We start from the raw sequence: 12,043 nt of genomic DNA, 5'->3' as shown, positions 1-12,043 counted from the left end.
AGCTTTCCACAGAGAAAAGCTAGATCTTGGCTGTTTCTGAGGTTGTAATCTTTGTGGGCTGAGGTCTTCTGGCCAGAGCCACAGAAAATGATAAGTAACGTGTTATCAGTGCTTAGAAAAATGATAAGAAATTGTTGATAGAAGTATTCCTGAGTATTCCCGCAACCAGGCAGAGAAGGCCATGTCTGGCAAGAGAATGGTTCCTGCACAAAGCCTTCATGTCACATGCACGAGAAAATTGGCCTCTGATGAAAACTAAATCTGGACAACCCCAAAAAGCTTTACCTAGATATTAACAACATATTACTCACTCTAACTTCTGAGTGCCTGACTTTCTCCTAAAGCACTCCTCTTTGTTCTCACCTGACTTCTAAAAGGGCAGGGTGAGCACTGAACAGAAGTGAAATAACATGATTTCATTCTCTAAAGCATAAACCATGTGCTGCAGGGTGCTGGCTGTTCCAAACTCAGTATCTCATTTGTTGCAAGCTAACATAAAACCTCTGGGCACACTGGACCCAAATAATTCCTTAAAACACTAAATGAATTGAGACAGCTTTAGTACATAAAATAGTGTTTTTACTTAACGTGAATAGATTGAAAAGGTCTGACATTTAGTCCCACGTGACCTTTATCAAGGACAGTACAGAGCATACAGGTTTTGCTGTAATAAAGTGCTATAGCCAGAAGTCTTTGACTTTGATAAAGGTCACTTGGGTCTAAAATGCTGGGTGATTTTCAGTTACCTTTATCTGAAATAAAAAAGGCATTCTTATTAGTAGGGTTGTCCTCATTTGCAGTGTTCTTAAAAGATGGCATTTAGTTCCAGGAGGAACATTTAATGTTATCCTGTATCAAATATAGTCTTCTCTATTGTGTCTGTTTAATTCTGCAAAGCTCTCCTCTCTGATCAAATATGCTGGCCTCGATCAGGGAAATCATGTGAGCTAAGCTTCACTATGTGAGTAAACAGAAACAAATGGTGAAGTAGAATACCAATATCACATTTTTTTCCCCTTTTTTAATAACTCATTCATTAAGCAATAGAACTAAGTGGAAATGTGGGACATTTGTGTGTGTAGTCACACTGTAGTTAAGATAATTGGGACCAGCTGTTATGCTCTTCTTTTTCTAGAATAATGTAACACTGCACAAAGCAAGAAGACAGACCCGAACAAGAAGATGAAGCATGTACATAAAACCTCTCCCTCTCCGTTTTTTTTTTTTTTTTTTTTTTTTTTTACTACCCCTCCACCTCTCCTCCTGCTTTTCAGTGTTTACTCAAGACAGGCCACCTTGAATCAATTACATACATAAGGGGCAGAGACAGAGTTTACTTTATTGTCTGAGGAGGAAAATCCTGTCTGGAAACCATTTCTTTCTTTCTAGTACTGCCTAGTGTTGCACATTCTTCCCTTCAAAACTCACCTTGAGAGTAACTTGACAACAAGGTTTGCTTACGTAAGTTATGTGGGTGTTGCTGTACCACAAGAGAAATACTCATTTGGAGACAAAACTACATCCACTGCCTGTTGTGACTCAGTTAAGGTAAGTAAACAAATTAAAATTGCCTTTTCTATCTCCATCTTGGCCTCACAGGACTAAGGATAGTGCCTCAGTGCCTTATTTTTCACTGTGAAGGAAACAGTGATAACTTGAAGGTGTCAGTTTTCCTTTGCCATGGTGGTTAAAGGCAACAGGCTTAGCAGATGATCTGTGTCTATTAGACAGGACGCAGCCTAGACCTCTACCACAATATATTCCTAATTTTCTCTTTTGTTCTTTTACAACATCCTCACTGAAACACTATATTCATTTATTTTAGCCTATAGTGGCTTACCACAAAAGCTATCCCTCAAATTCTGCAAGCGTTATAACCAGCTGCAAAACATAAGGTGTTAGAGGACCTTTCTATCTTTTAAATAATACACATAAAAATAAAAGCTTTTTTATATCTGTCTTTGGAATGTTTCCTTAATTGACCTCCCTTGATGTCATCTTCCCACAATTCACAAATAAAAATGTTCCCACTTTTAGTATGACCTTTGTTCTCCTATTACGGCTCGCAAGAGATGCTAGTGGAGTCGGAGAATTAGCATGAAGGCAGCTGCACAGATCCACCAGCACACTGCATGAAAGACGACGCTTTATCCTTCAAAACTTTTAGGCAGTAGTGCTTTATGACAAAACAGGAAAAATCTCCAAAACATTTCCAGACCAAGGCATTTGGATATAAACAAAGACTAGTTTGGAAACCCAGATCAATTTATCCCTGAAGAGATTCTGAACAATCCAAGGTAGATTAGATCACTTAAGTTATATACAATGAAAGGGGAACCTGCTATATATGAGTCATTATTAGCCATCTTAAATTCATGAAATGGTTATTTTATACACCGTTAGATAAAAATAACTTTGAGACTGATTTGATAGCAGTTGATTGGGAGACAGTTTCATCTCTAAGTAACTAAATTATGTTACTTTCTAGGAAAATCCATGATGTCCATGGAACAAAGATTCTAATAAAGTTATGTTCATTTATGGACAAAGGACTTGAGTTCTAGTTAAGCCTGAAGGAAATTTCACCCATCTTGTAACCTACTTCATTTGAGCTGACCACAGGATTCAAATCAGGTCACGAAGCACAAACTTCCAAACTTCTACATTCAAATTATATATTGCACCAGAAATAATGGTATTTATTTAATTTTTAATAGCACAGAAATAGCACATTTAAGAATGTTTTATTTTTTTTCCTCAAAATAATTTCATGTATTGTATTTATATTAATTACATGAAAGTTACAATTTTGACCAGAGTAATTTTTTTATTGCATTACATATGCTTAGAGGTAATACATGGAATAGGGAATTCTTTCTTTCTCTAAGCAGTGCTTGCCAGAAAGTCCTTAAGCTCACCCACTTCTATAGGCATCTTTACCTGCTTCTTCCAATGAAGTTTTCAAGATTCTGGTTCTTTCCATTTTCTAGAAACAATATTTGACTGCTGCTGCCCTCTGCATTTAGACATGGAAACTCAGGAAACTCTAAAACTGAATTCAAACCCTACTTCTGGCTTTGCAATCTTGACCCTAATGACCCCTGCACCCATCACATTGCTTTATTTTACTTCTCCGAGATTCTTCAGGGACAGAGATTCACACGCAAATTTGGGGGAAGAAAAGACTTTAACAACACTATGTGCTTTGCATAATCTGACAAGTAACTAGGGTAGCTTTAGAGGGGATACAAAGGTACTCAGGTTTGAGGAAGTAACAATTTGAAGGAGATCCTGCATGGATCTTCCCGACTAAAAGATGCATATACTCACTATTAAGCACACCCATACAACCTACCCCTCACCCCCAGCAACAACAAAAGCCTTTGCCACATATTCCATAGAACTATTATTACTGTCACAAGGGAATAGTAAAAATAGCATCCCATTTTGTATCTGGCTTCCAACTTTGTGGACACATGGGAAGCAAAACACGTCTCACAAAGAAGGAGACAAAATCAATCTAATTTTATGGGCTTGAACTACTGATACTCAGTTACCCTCAGCCCAGAGGAAAGCCCTCAGAGGTGTAGCTAACTAAGCCTATGTTACCAAGTTTCAGTGATTAAGGAACTGCTAAGGGGCTACTCTGCACCTCACCATTGGATCTGCAGCACATCAGACACATGACATTTGGCTGGTTGGTGAATACTCCTCTAGCAGTAACTATCGATTGATCCTTCCTTACCTTCCTGAGAGTGACATCAGTATTTAAATCAGCCTGTACCAGTACAACCTTAAGGAAAGATAGTAAGCTCAGTTTCAGTGATATGCTAAGAAAGTGAGCAGAGCAAACTCTTTAAGGACATGCGCACACACACACTGTACATATATACATGTCTATATGCATAGGTATGTATCAAATTGAAGTATACATCCTGATTTTCCTATTAAGAACTATCTACATGCCTTGTTCTTTCCACAGATTGTATCCAGCAATTAGAAGAAGTACCAACTAATTAAGAAAGGGAAGGATTATAGTTATGTGTAAATGATTCCCTCAGAAGGAAACAATATCAGTAACGTAGCAGTAAAATACTTTAAAGGAAATGGATTTTTGATGAAGTCAGTTTCTCAAAGTCTTTCCCCAGAAAAGAGAATAATGCTTTTAAATTGCTCTTAATGATGATCACTACTACTTGTTAACATTTTGCCCGAGGCACAAAATACTGCTTGATGGTACAAAGGCTCTATAAAATAAGCATCTTTATCTCTTTGGAATTTGCAGGGCTTCTGTTATTTTTTCCCCCAGAATCTTACTGTAAACCACATACCACTTCAGCTGATTCACACAGGCCTCGAGAGGAAGATGCGGAAGAGCAGTTTGATTTCTCATGAGAAGTTCAACATGGTAAAATTCCTCTTCTATTTCAACAACTCCAAAGCCTTTTTGCACCCAGATTGACCTGACAGATGCAACTCTTCTGCTCTCACTCCTTAATTTGTCTCCAGACGCACTCCTGCATTTGGCTCAGGTTCATAACTTTCTGGAGTGCCTGACGGCTTTCCTGGTTGGAGCCATAAAAAAGTCTGGACCCGCTCAAACGTCAGCACAATAGTGATATCATGGATGTTCCTCAGAAGCTGCAGAGAGATGGCACAGATGAACTGACAGCCAGCATTCCCATTCTGCCAGCTTGGAGGACATTGCCCATAGCCAGTTACCATATGTTTGGCTCCAAACTATGGAGCAGACAGGCCAGAATGATACACTGAATTCAGAGGATTTGTTCTCTGTCTCTCAAGAGAGACAGGGAGCTTTGAAGCTTGCAATTATCACCTGCACTCTCTGGCTTTCCTTTCCAAAGTTACATGCAAGAGGAACAGCAACAGGCAGTTTTGTCATAAACTCTCTTACAAGTTTTTGTTGGACAAATGCAATGCTTTGAAAAAGGGCCTCTATGCTAGGATGTCTTCAAAGAGATTGCCACTCTTTGAACTTGTTCCTATTTATTTGAATGAGGCAAAGATTTTTAACCAGTTTACTTAAAGGAAAATAAAGGAATGGTATTTAATAACTGTTTATACACAATATATATACAGCATGTAATGCGGTATACTTCAGAAATCTTTGACCTAATACGGACCTAGCAAATCATACAGTGCTATACAGAGATGAACTGGAAACAAGCTGGATTTGAAAACACCATGACCAGTTTGTGTAGCACTAGATTAACTGATTTACACTGTTTCAGAGTTAAGCTGGTTTGAGAACAGAGAAAAGGGAGATACCTTCACTGTCCTTCCATTTTGGGGATTGTAGACAACTGCGGGAGTCTCCAATAACAAATAAGCTTAAGCTATACAAATTAAAAGTCTTCCTAGGCTATCAAGTTCAGGCCTCTGCCACAATGGCCATCACATTACTCAAGCCTATAGATAAACCAATCAACATCATCATAATGCTAGTTCAGAATTTTTCTTTGGTCTCTGCTTCAATGTCTGCACCATCACGGCTTCCACACTGGGTGGACACAGACCTAAATGCCAGGGCAACACATTTTAGCTATGCAGAGAAGAACAGAGGACATGGGAAGAAGAATACGAAAAAGAGGAAATCTAGGCTCATTCTCCCCTTCTCCGAGAAGCACAAGCACAGAAACCTGTGCATGAGAAAAGGGGAGGGAAACAGGCCAAGTCACCATGTGTCCCACATGGTCTGTGCCAGGCTTACAGGTCACACCTGTGACCTTCCAGCCTCTGCTACAAGGGCAGGTGGGATTTGCAGGCCGCCTGAACTTGGGCTGCTATGAACAATATCAATGCACTCAGCTGAGCTACTGGCACGATAAATGTGGATGCTTGGAGCAAGGTGAGGCCACGCTCACAGAGAACGGGGTGCACCTAACCTATACAAATGAGGGCTGTTAATTCCAAGCCAATACGTACAAACAAGACATCTCTGCTGGGTTAGGCTGTAGTTGTATATACCAGTGCTGCCACCACTCTGATGTGCTGATAACGTGATCTTTTAAAGCAGTTCTGCAGCATTGTTGGTTGCTACAAACTATGCATATACTTTTGTTACTAACATTCGACCTAGGAGAGTTTATTAATGGAAAACCTTGTTGTTTGAACAGAAAAGGAGCTTTAGCCTGAAGCAGGCTGTCATTGGATGACTGCTTCATTTCAGAGGTCAGTGAATACAGTGGAATGAAGTTAGTTAAAGGTGACCTAGAAAGGAACAGAAAAAACACTGGAATTGTGTTCTTTATGGCTTTGTTACAGCATGTAAAAACTATGTGAAAAGGGTTTTATAGTTTTTGAAGGGAAGTTTTTCCTATGTAATTTCTTATAATTCAAATCTAGGTACAAAATGAGGGTGGCAAGATTATTCTTCGCATAACTATGCTGACTTGAAAAATTTTAGAATTTATATAATTAGTCTAACTGTCATCTGGACCTCAGACTTGACAGATTGTTAAAAAAAAAAAAAGGCAATCGGGTGTAAAGAAAAGCTACTCTAGTTCTAAAGCTGTAAAACCATGTGCAGATTACAAGAATTATTAAGGTTAAATGAAGATACCAGTTTACATCATGTCTTTGGCAATGAAGCACAGCCTTTTCACAATAAAGTGGCCTTGATTGTTCAAAGTGGATTTGATAATGATTGTAAAATACTCAACTTTGATTTATTTCTGTGTCCGTAATTTCCCTCTAAACACGTTCTCCTGAATGAGTATTAGGCTATCTGCTTGGCATCAGATTCAGTAGGGCAGAGGTATGATACTATGCTGAGGCAAAATGCTTTGCATTAAGGAGCTGTTTCGGCCCCAAAACATTGTTACTTTTAACTACTATTTCTTTCTCCTTCAAGAAAAAGATAAACTTGCATAGGCCACAAAACACCAACAAGCGATAGGAAAGACTTAATCACATCAAGGAGTGAGAAGGGAGACAAACCTTTCCCTAAATTGGCTTAGCCACCATCCACACTAACGACTTCAAGCAGCAAATAAAATCCAAATCTAACTCCTGAAAGCTGTGCAAAATTTGCAATCTCTTTTAAGTCAGAGAGACGATGTGTGAGTCTGAAGGGAAAGACCAAAAGTCAAAGGATTCTCAAAGTAAAAAGCAAATATTCTGGAACCGTGTGAATAAATAAAAAACAAAAATGAAGCTGCAAAAGTCGTCTTAAAAATAGGACAAAGACCTTTAACAAACAACTGTTAAAATATGGAAGAGAAATAAATCTTAAATGTGCCACATTCTGTGATCTAGAAGACAAAAATAACATTTGGAGAATCATGAATCAATATAAAATATTTCAGAATTGTTGGCTTTCCCCCAGACATATCCCAAAAGACATATTGTGGGAACATTCTTTGCACAAAGTATTCTAGCTGTGATATACTTGGTAGCTTCCCATGAAACTGCAGTTCCAAAATTACTGTAAATACAGTATGTTAAACAAATTTTTAAAAAATCTTTCAAGAACACAAAAGCATAATACTGTAAGGATACTCAAAACCAGCTGTCCCTGCTTTTAATGAGGTTAAACACCAGACATTCAGAAATACACACATAAAATGGCACCTCCAACTGGAATGTACAACTGTCATAGCCAGCATTATACCCATTGACTTATATTTAATCACACGTTTTAGTGCTTTCTTGCAAGGGCTAAAGCATTCAACACTCTGCAGAGGCAAGCACTATTTAAGAAAAAGACTTGACGACCTGCAAACTGGGCTAACATGAGATGCTTTCTTTTATGTGACATAAAACACATTTCTTTTCTCCCTTTTTTTTTTTTAAAAAAAAACTTCTCTCCTCCCTTTTTGCCTTCAGCACACAGTTCCTCTCTCCCACCCACTCCTATTTTTAAGCCTATATTTAATTATTTCTCTCTCTAATCTTTTTTTTTCCTCTTAGCCACCCATATGTAACATGCAAATCCATTAGAGTGACTGTGAGGAATTTGCCAGTATTGCATTTGCTGAATCTTTAAAAGCAGGCAAAATGAGCAAGTCTGGAGCCTGATGTCTGAAACTACTTGTGCACGTAAACCTTATTCACAAAAATAGTTTAAAATGCTGCAGAATAGATTTCCAATCTAGTGAGGCAAAACATACTGCTACTGCTACACACCATTTTGTGTGAGCAGCGGCCGCTTTGGCTCTCGCTCACGGGTACCTTACTCCCCAGGTAGTCCTACCGAGTACGGCGAGACAATGCAGGGAAGAGCACTATCAGCACTAGCAACAGCCGCCAAAGCTGTCCCTTTGTCAATCATCTATAATCTCTGCTTTTATTAAAAATAGTTCGAAGAGCTGATACGTATGCTGATAGTTTCCAGCCCTGTTGCAGCAACCCGTTCGGTTGTAAAGGGACTTAGTGTTCCAAATGCTGCAACAAACCCTGCAACTGCCCAGTTACCAGTTGGTGGCCACCACTCTCCTGCACTCTAGGGTCCATGTCATTGAAGATAAGCTCTGTTTATGTTAACTTAGTGTCAGGATGTACAGCATATGTCTATGAGGCTGGATGAATGCTCTTTTGCAGGATGTTCTGTACATTCACATTGTGCAGCCAAGAGCCCTGAAGGTGTTGAAAAAGAAGAAAAGACCATTCATAGAGCTTAATCCAATTAAAGCACATTAATGAAGGTTAGGATCATCTGTCACATTATCCAGGCACATCCTTTCATGCATCATCATCTGATTACAAAGTCTGATTTTCTTTTAGGGCTTTTCATCCTCACCGAGAAAATGTGATTGGAAATTCAACATTTAAAATACTGGAGGCTGCAATGGGATTTGGTTCTTTCTGTGGCTTTTTTTCCCCCTCTCTCTGAAAGAAATATGATGTTTACTTTAAAATAGTGGTCTGTCTCATCAGCTGGTACAAACTGGCTCATATCCACTATAGCTCACAGAGCAACCCCAAATAACACCTTCTAAGATTTTTTTGAAGAAATATAAATTCAGATGAGTAAATCAGGAAGAAACACAGGAAACTGAAATACCATGCACTACACATGAATATCTGATTTAAGGCTCTGGTGCTTCTGGAATGATACCAAACTAGATTTGCCATGATAGCACCAGGTCCACCACCCTATCATTGCTGCATTAAACACTTTGAACAGCTGTAAGGAAAGAGCTAGCACCCTTGATCAGAAAAGGAGAAAAGGCAGATACTGATTTATGTACAATCCTCTTTATACCTCTACGACAAGGAGAGATGACAAAGGGAGAGCTTACCCAGCTACATGAGAATTTGCTTTGTGCAGAAAAAATCTGCAGTGAAACTGGCCTAGCCTTCAGGCTTGTCCTTCAAAGCAGCTGGAAGGCACAGATTCCCCTAGAAAAGCTGACTCTAGAACCAGAACCAGAAGCAAAAGGAGTAGAGTATTTTCCAAAACTCAGGCAGCGAATAGATACATTAAAGGTCAGTGTGATAAAGAGGCCATTGAGGAGAAAAATAAAAGCTTAGCTTGGAAATTCAGTAACACCACAATGTCCTGAAGAACAAGTCTTGATCACAGCATTATGCTATGACAGAAATGTGATAATTTCCTACCATATCAGCACTTCAGCTGGTTATTACTACCTCCCTGAAGAACATTACTGGTCTCCCAATAGGGCTGGTAAGGAAATAATGTCATACTGCTTGTCCATGTCAGTAAACATGGCAGTTCATGTCATCTGGTTACGAAGGCTGCTTAGATTAACTTTGCACAGAATTCCTACAAGGATGGCTAGGCACCGAATCATCCTCTGAAGGCGTTCCACTTGCTCACACTCTCTCAGTTGACTGTGGAAAGAAAACAAAGCCACTTCCCCCTCAAGCCATCAGTCAGCTTTTATGTCTTTTCGGAACTACTGGTTCAGGCTGCATAAAGACTCAGGCAGGCCTAACATACCTACACATGCTTGCAGATGCATGCCTTCAGATAACACACATGTATTGGGCTTTCTTTACAACTGACAGGGCTAAACATTTTTTTTTACGTAGTTTTTGAAGAAATGACAAAATGCTGCATGATGTGTAGTGCCCACTGTTGGCTCAGTCCAATCACTGTTGTCAAGCTCCAGGCACATATGCTGAAATTTGTGCAATCTGTGCTCTGATATTTGCAAACAAAGGGGTGAGCAGCCAGAGCTGCTGGGCTTCTTAGACAGAATTATTAAGGGGTTGAAAGAATTCATGGAATATATGCAGAAGGAATTGCTTGTTAGAATTCAAGAAGCATCCAGAGCCTACGATGTTACGTTTCTGATGGATACCATCTTTGAGTGTTATTAAGCTTGCTACGTACTTCAAGCAAGAAAGCAATGCAGGATGCATGTATCAGTTGCATGCTCTCAGTTGCATTTAAAGCATTACTGAGAAGCATGCCCATTTGAAGACTAAGTACGTTTCTGAAAATTCAAACTAGAATTTGACAGAATGTGTCTCATCTTACATTGCTTTGCTACCTCACAAGCACTTAAACTAATATTATTTAAAATCAAAGCCAAAACAATTTCTCTCAGTCCTCCTCCTGGGAGAATGTAGGCAACCCACCTCCACTTTTGGAACTTAAAACATGTCAGGACTTGTAACCAGGAAGATATTTACGTGAGTGGTAAATGGAAAGGTAAAATGCAATGAAAAGGCATAAGTAGGCTGTGCCATTTTTATCTTCTCCCTATTTCTCATATGGCGAGCTACAGCAAGTACTACTGCTGTAATCATGAGACCACTGCGTGTTTATTAGCGCTCAGGACACTGTGCATTAACCTGCTGTGGAGAAAGACGCTTGCAAGAAGATGCAGCTCCTAAAGCTGATTCAGTAACCTGATCAGCGCACACAGATTCACCCACATCTCCTGAGCACAGTCTGCCTCATTCTCCAAGTTTCAAGTCCACTGTAAGAGATCACAATCTCAATAAGTTTACTCCAGCTTTTAGAAATGGACAATGAACAAAAATTTGGCTACACAAGGTCAGTCTAATTTGACATTCAATGCAAAGTACACTTTCAGACAACTGGGAATATAGGGCAGCATGCTACATACATTCTCTCTATTGGCTTCATATTGACAATTGAGATCAGTAGCAATTGCATACCGATATCCAATGAAATAATTTCACTATAAACAGTTATTTATTCTGCATTGATGTATATGTATGCTTTCTTAATTCCTTCAGGGATAAGTTAACATCCTGATGCACAAGATTTTATCAGCACTAATTTAGCAAGGATAGATTTGGCTCAATTGCTGTAAAGAAATGCTTCAATGAATCTGTACATTCAGCCTTAAACTTTGGAAAAGTTTGCATCCCAATACAGCCCCTCTGTGGTTTTATCCTGTTTCTAGTTATCAGTAGCCACACTAATCACTACACAAACGTAATTGTTAAATTGTCATTTTATGAGAGAAAAAGGGTGCCCTTGTGGCAGACTTACATTTCCATGTACTCTGCTTCATACCAACAGGAACAGACTTAACAGAGTATGTGACCTGATTTCCCAGATGTCTGTAAATTTACTTGGCATTGAATTTTAAATCTGACTGAATTCAAAGCTCTTCATATAAAACACAACTCAAGTTAACTTTTATCTCTCTCTTTCTTTTTTTCTTTCTGACTCTCAGTGGCTGTTCTTCTCTTATTATTTTATGTGCTATATTCAAACTGCAAAGTTTCCTTGTTTGTTAGAGTGCATTACACTTTCTAATGCATCTGTCATACTGGAAAACAGGAAAGTAGCATAAAGCATCCTTTTTTTTTTTTTTTTTTTTTTTTTTTTTTTTTACAGTTAAAGGAAGACTTAGTTGAAAGAAAAAAAAAAGAGGAAGAGACATGCCTCTAAGTATCTAGAGAGCTTAGACAAGGTTTCTTCAGCTTTATGAAAATTTAAAAGGGAAAATTTCAGTGAATTTAGTGCTCATAAATGGCAAAATATGAGTGGTCCTGGGAAGTCTCCTTAAAAGAACGATTTTGGAACTAAGACATAAGATGGAAAGACCTGCATTCTGTTCTACAACTATCAACA

This window comes from Rhea pennata, chromosome 4 (genome assembly GCF_028389875.1).
Source record: "Rhea pennata isolate bPtePen1 chromosome 4, bPtePen1.pri, whole genome shotgun sequence".
In the NCBI taxonomy this organism is placed as follows: Eukaryota; Metazoa; Chordata; class Aves; order Rheiformes; family Rheidae; genus Rhea; species Rhea pennata.
The sequence above is the reverse complement of the archived record's forward strand: the minus strand, read 5'-3'. Positions refer to the sequence as shown.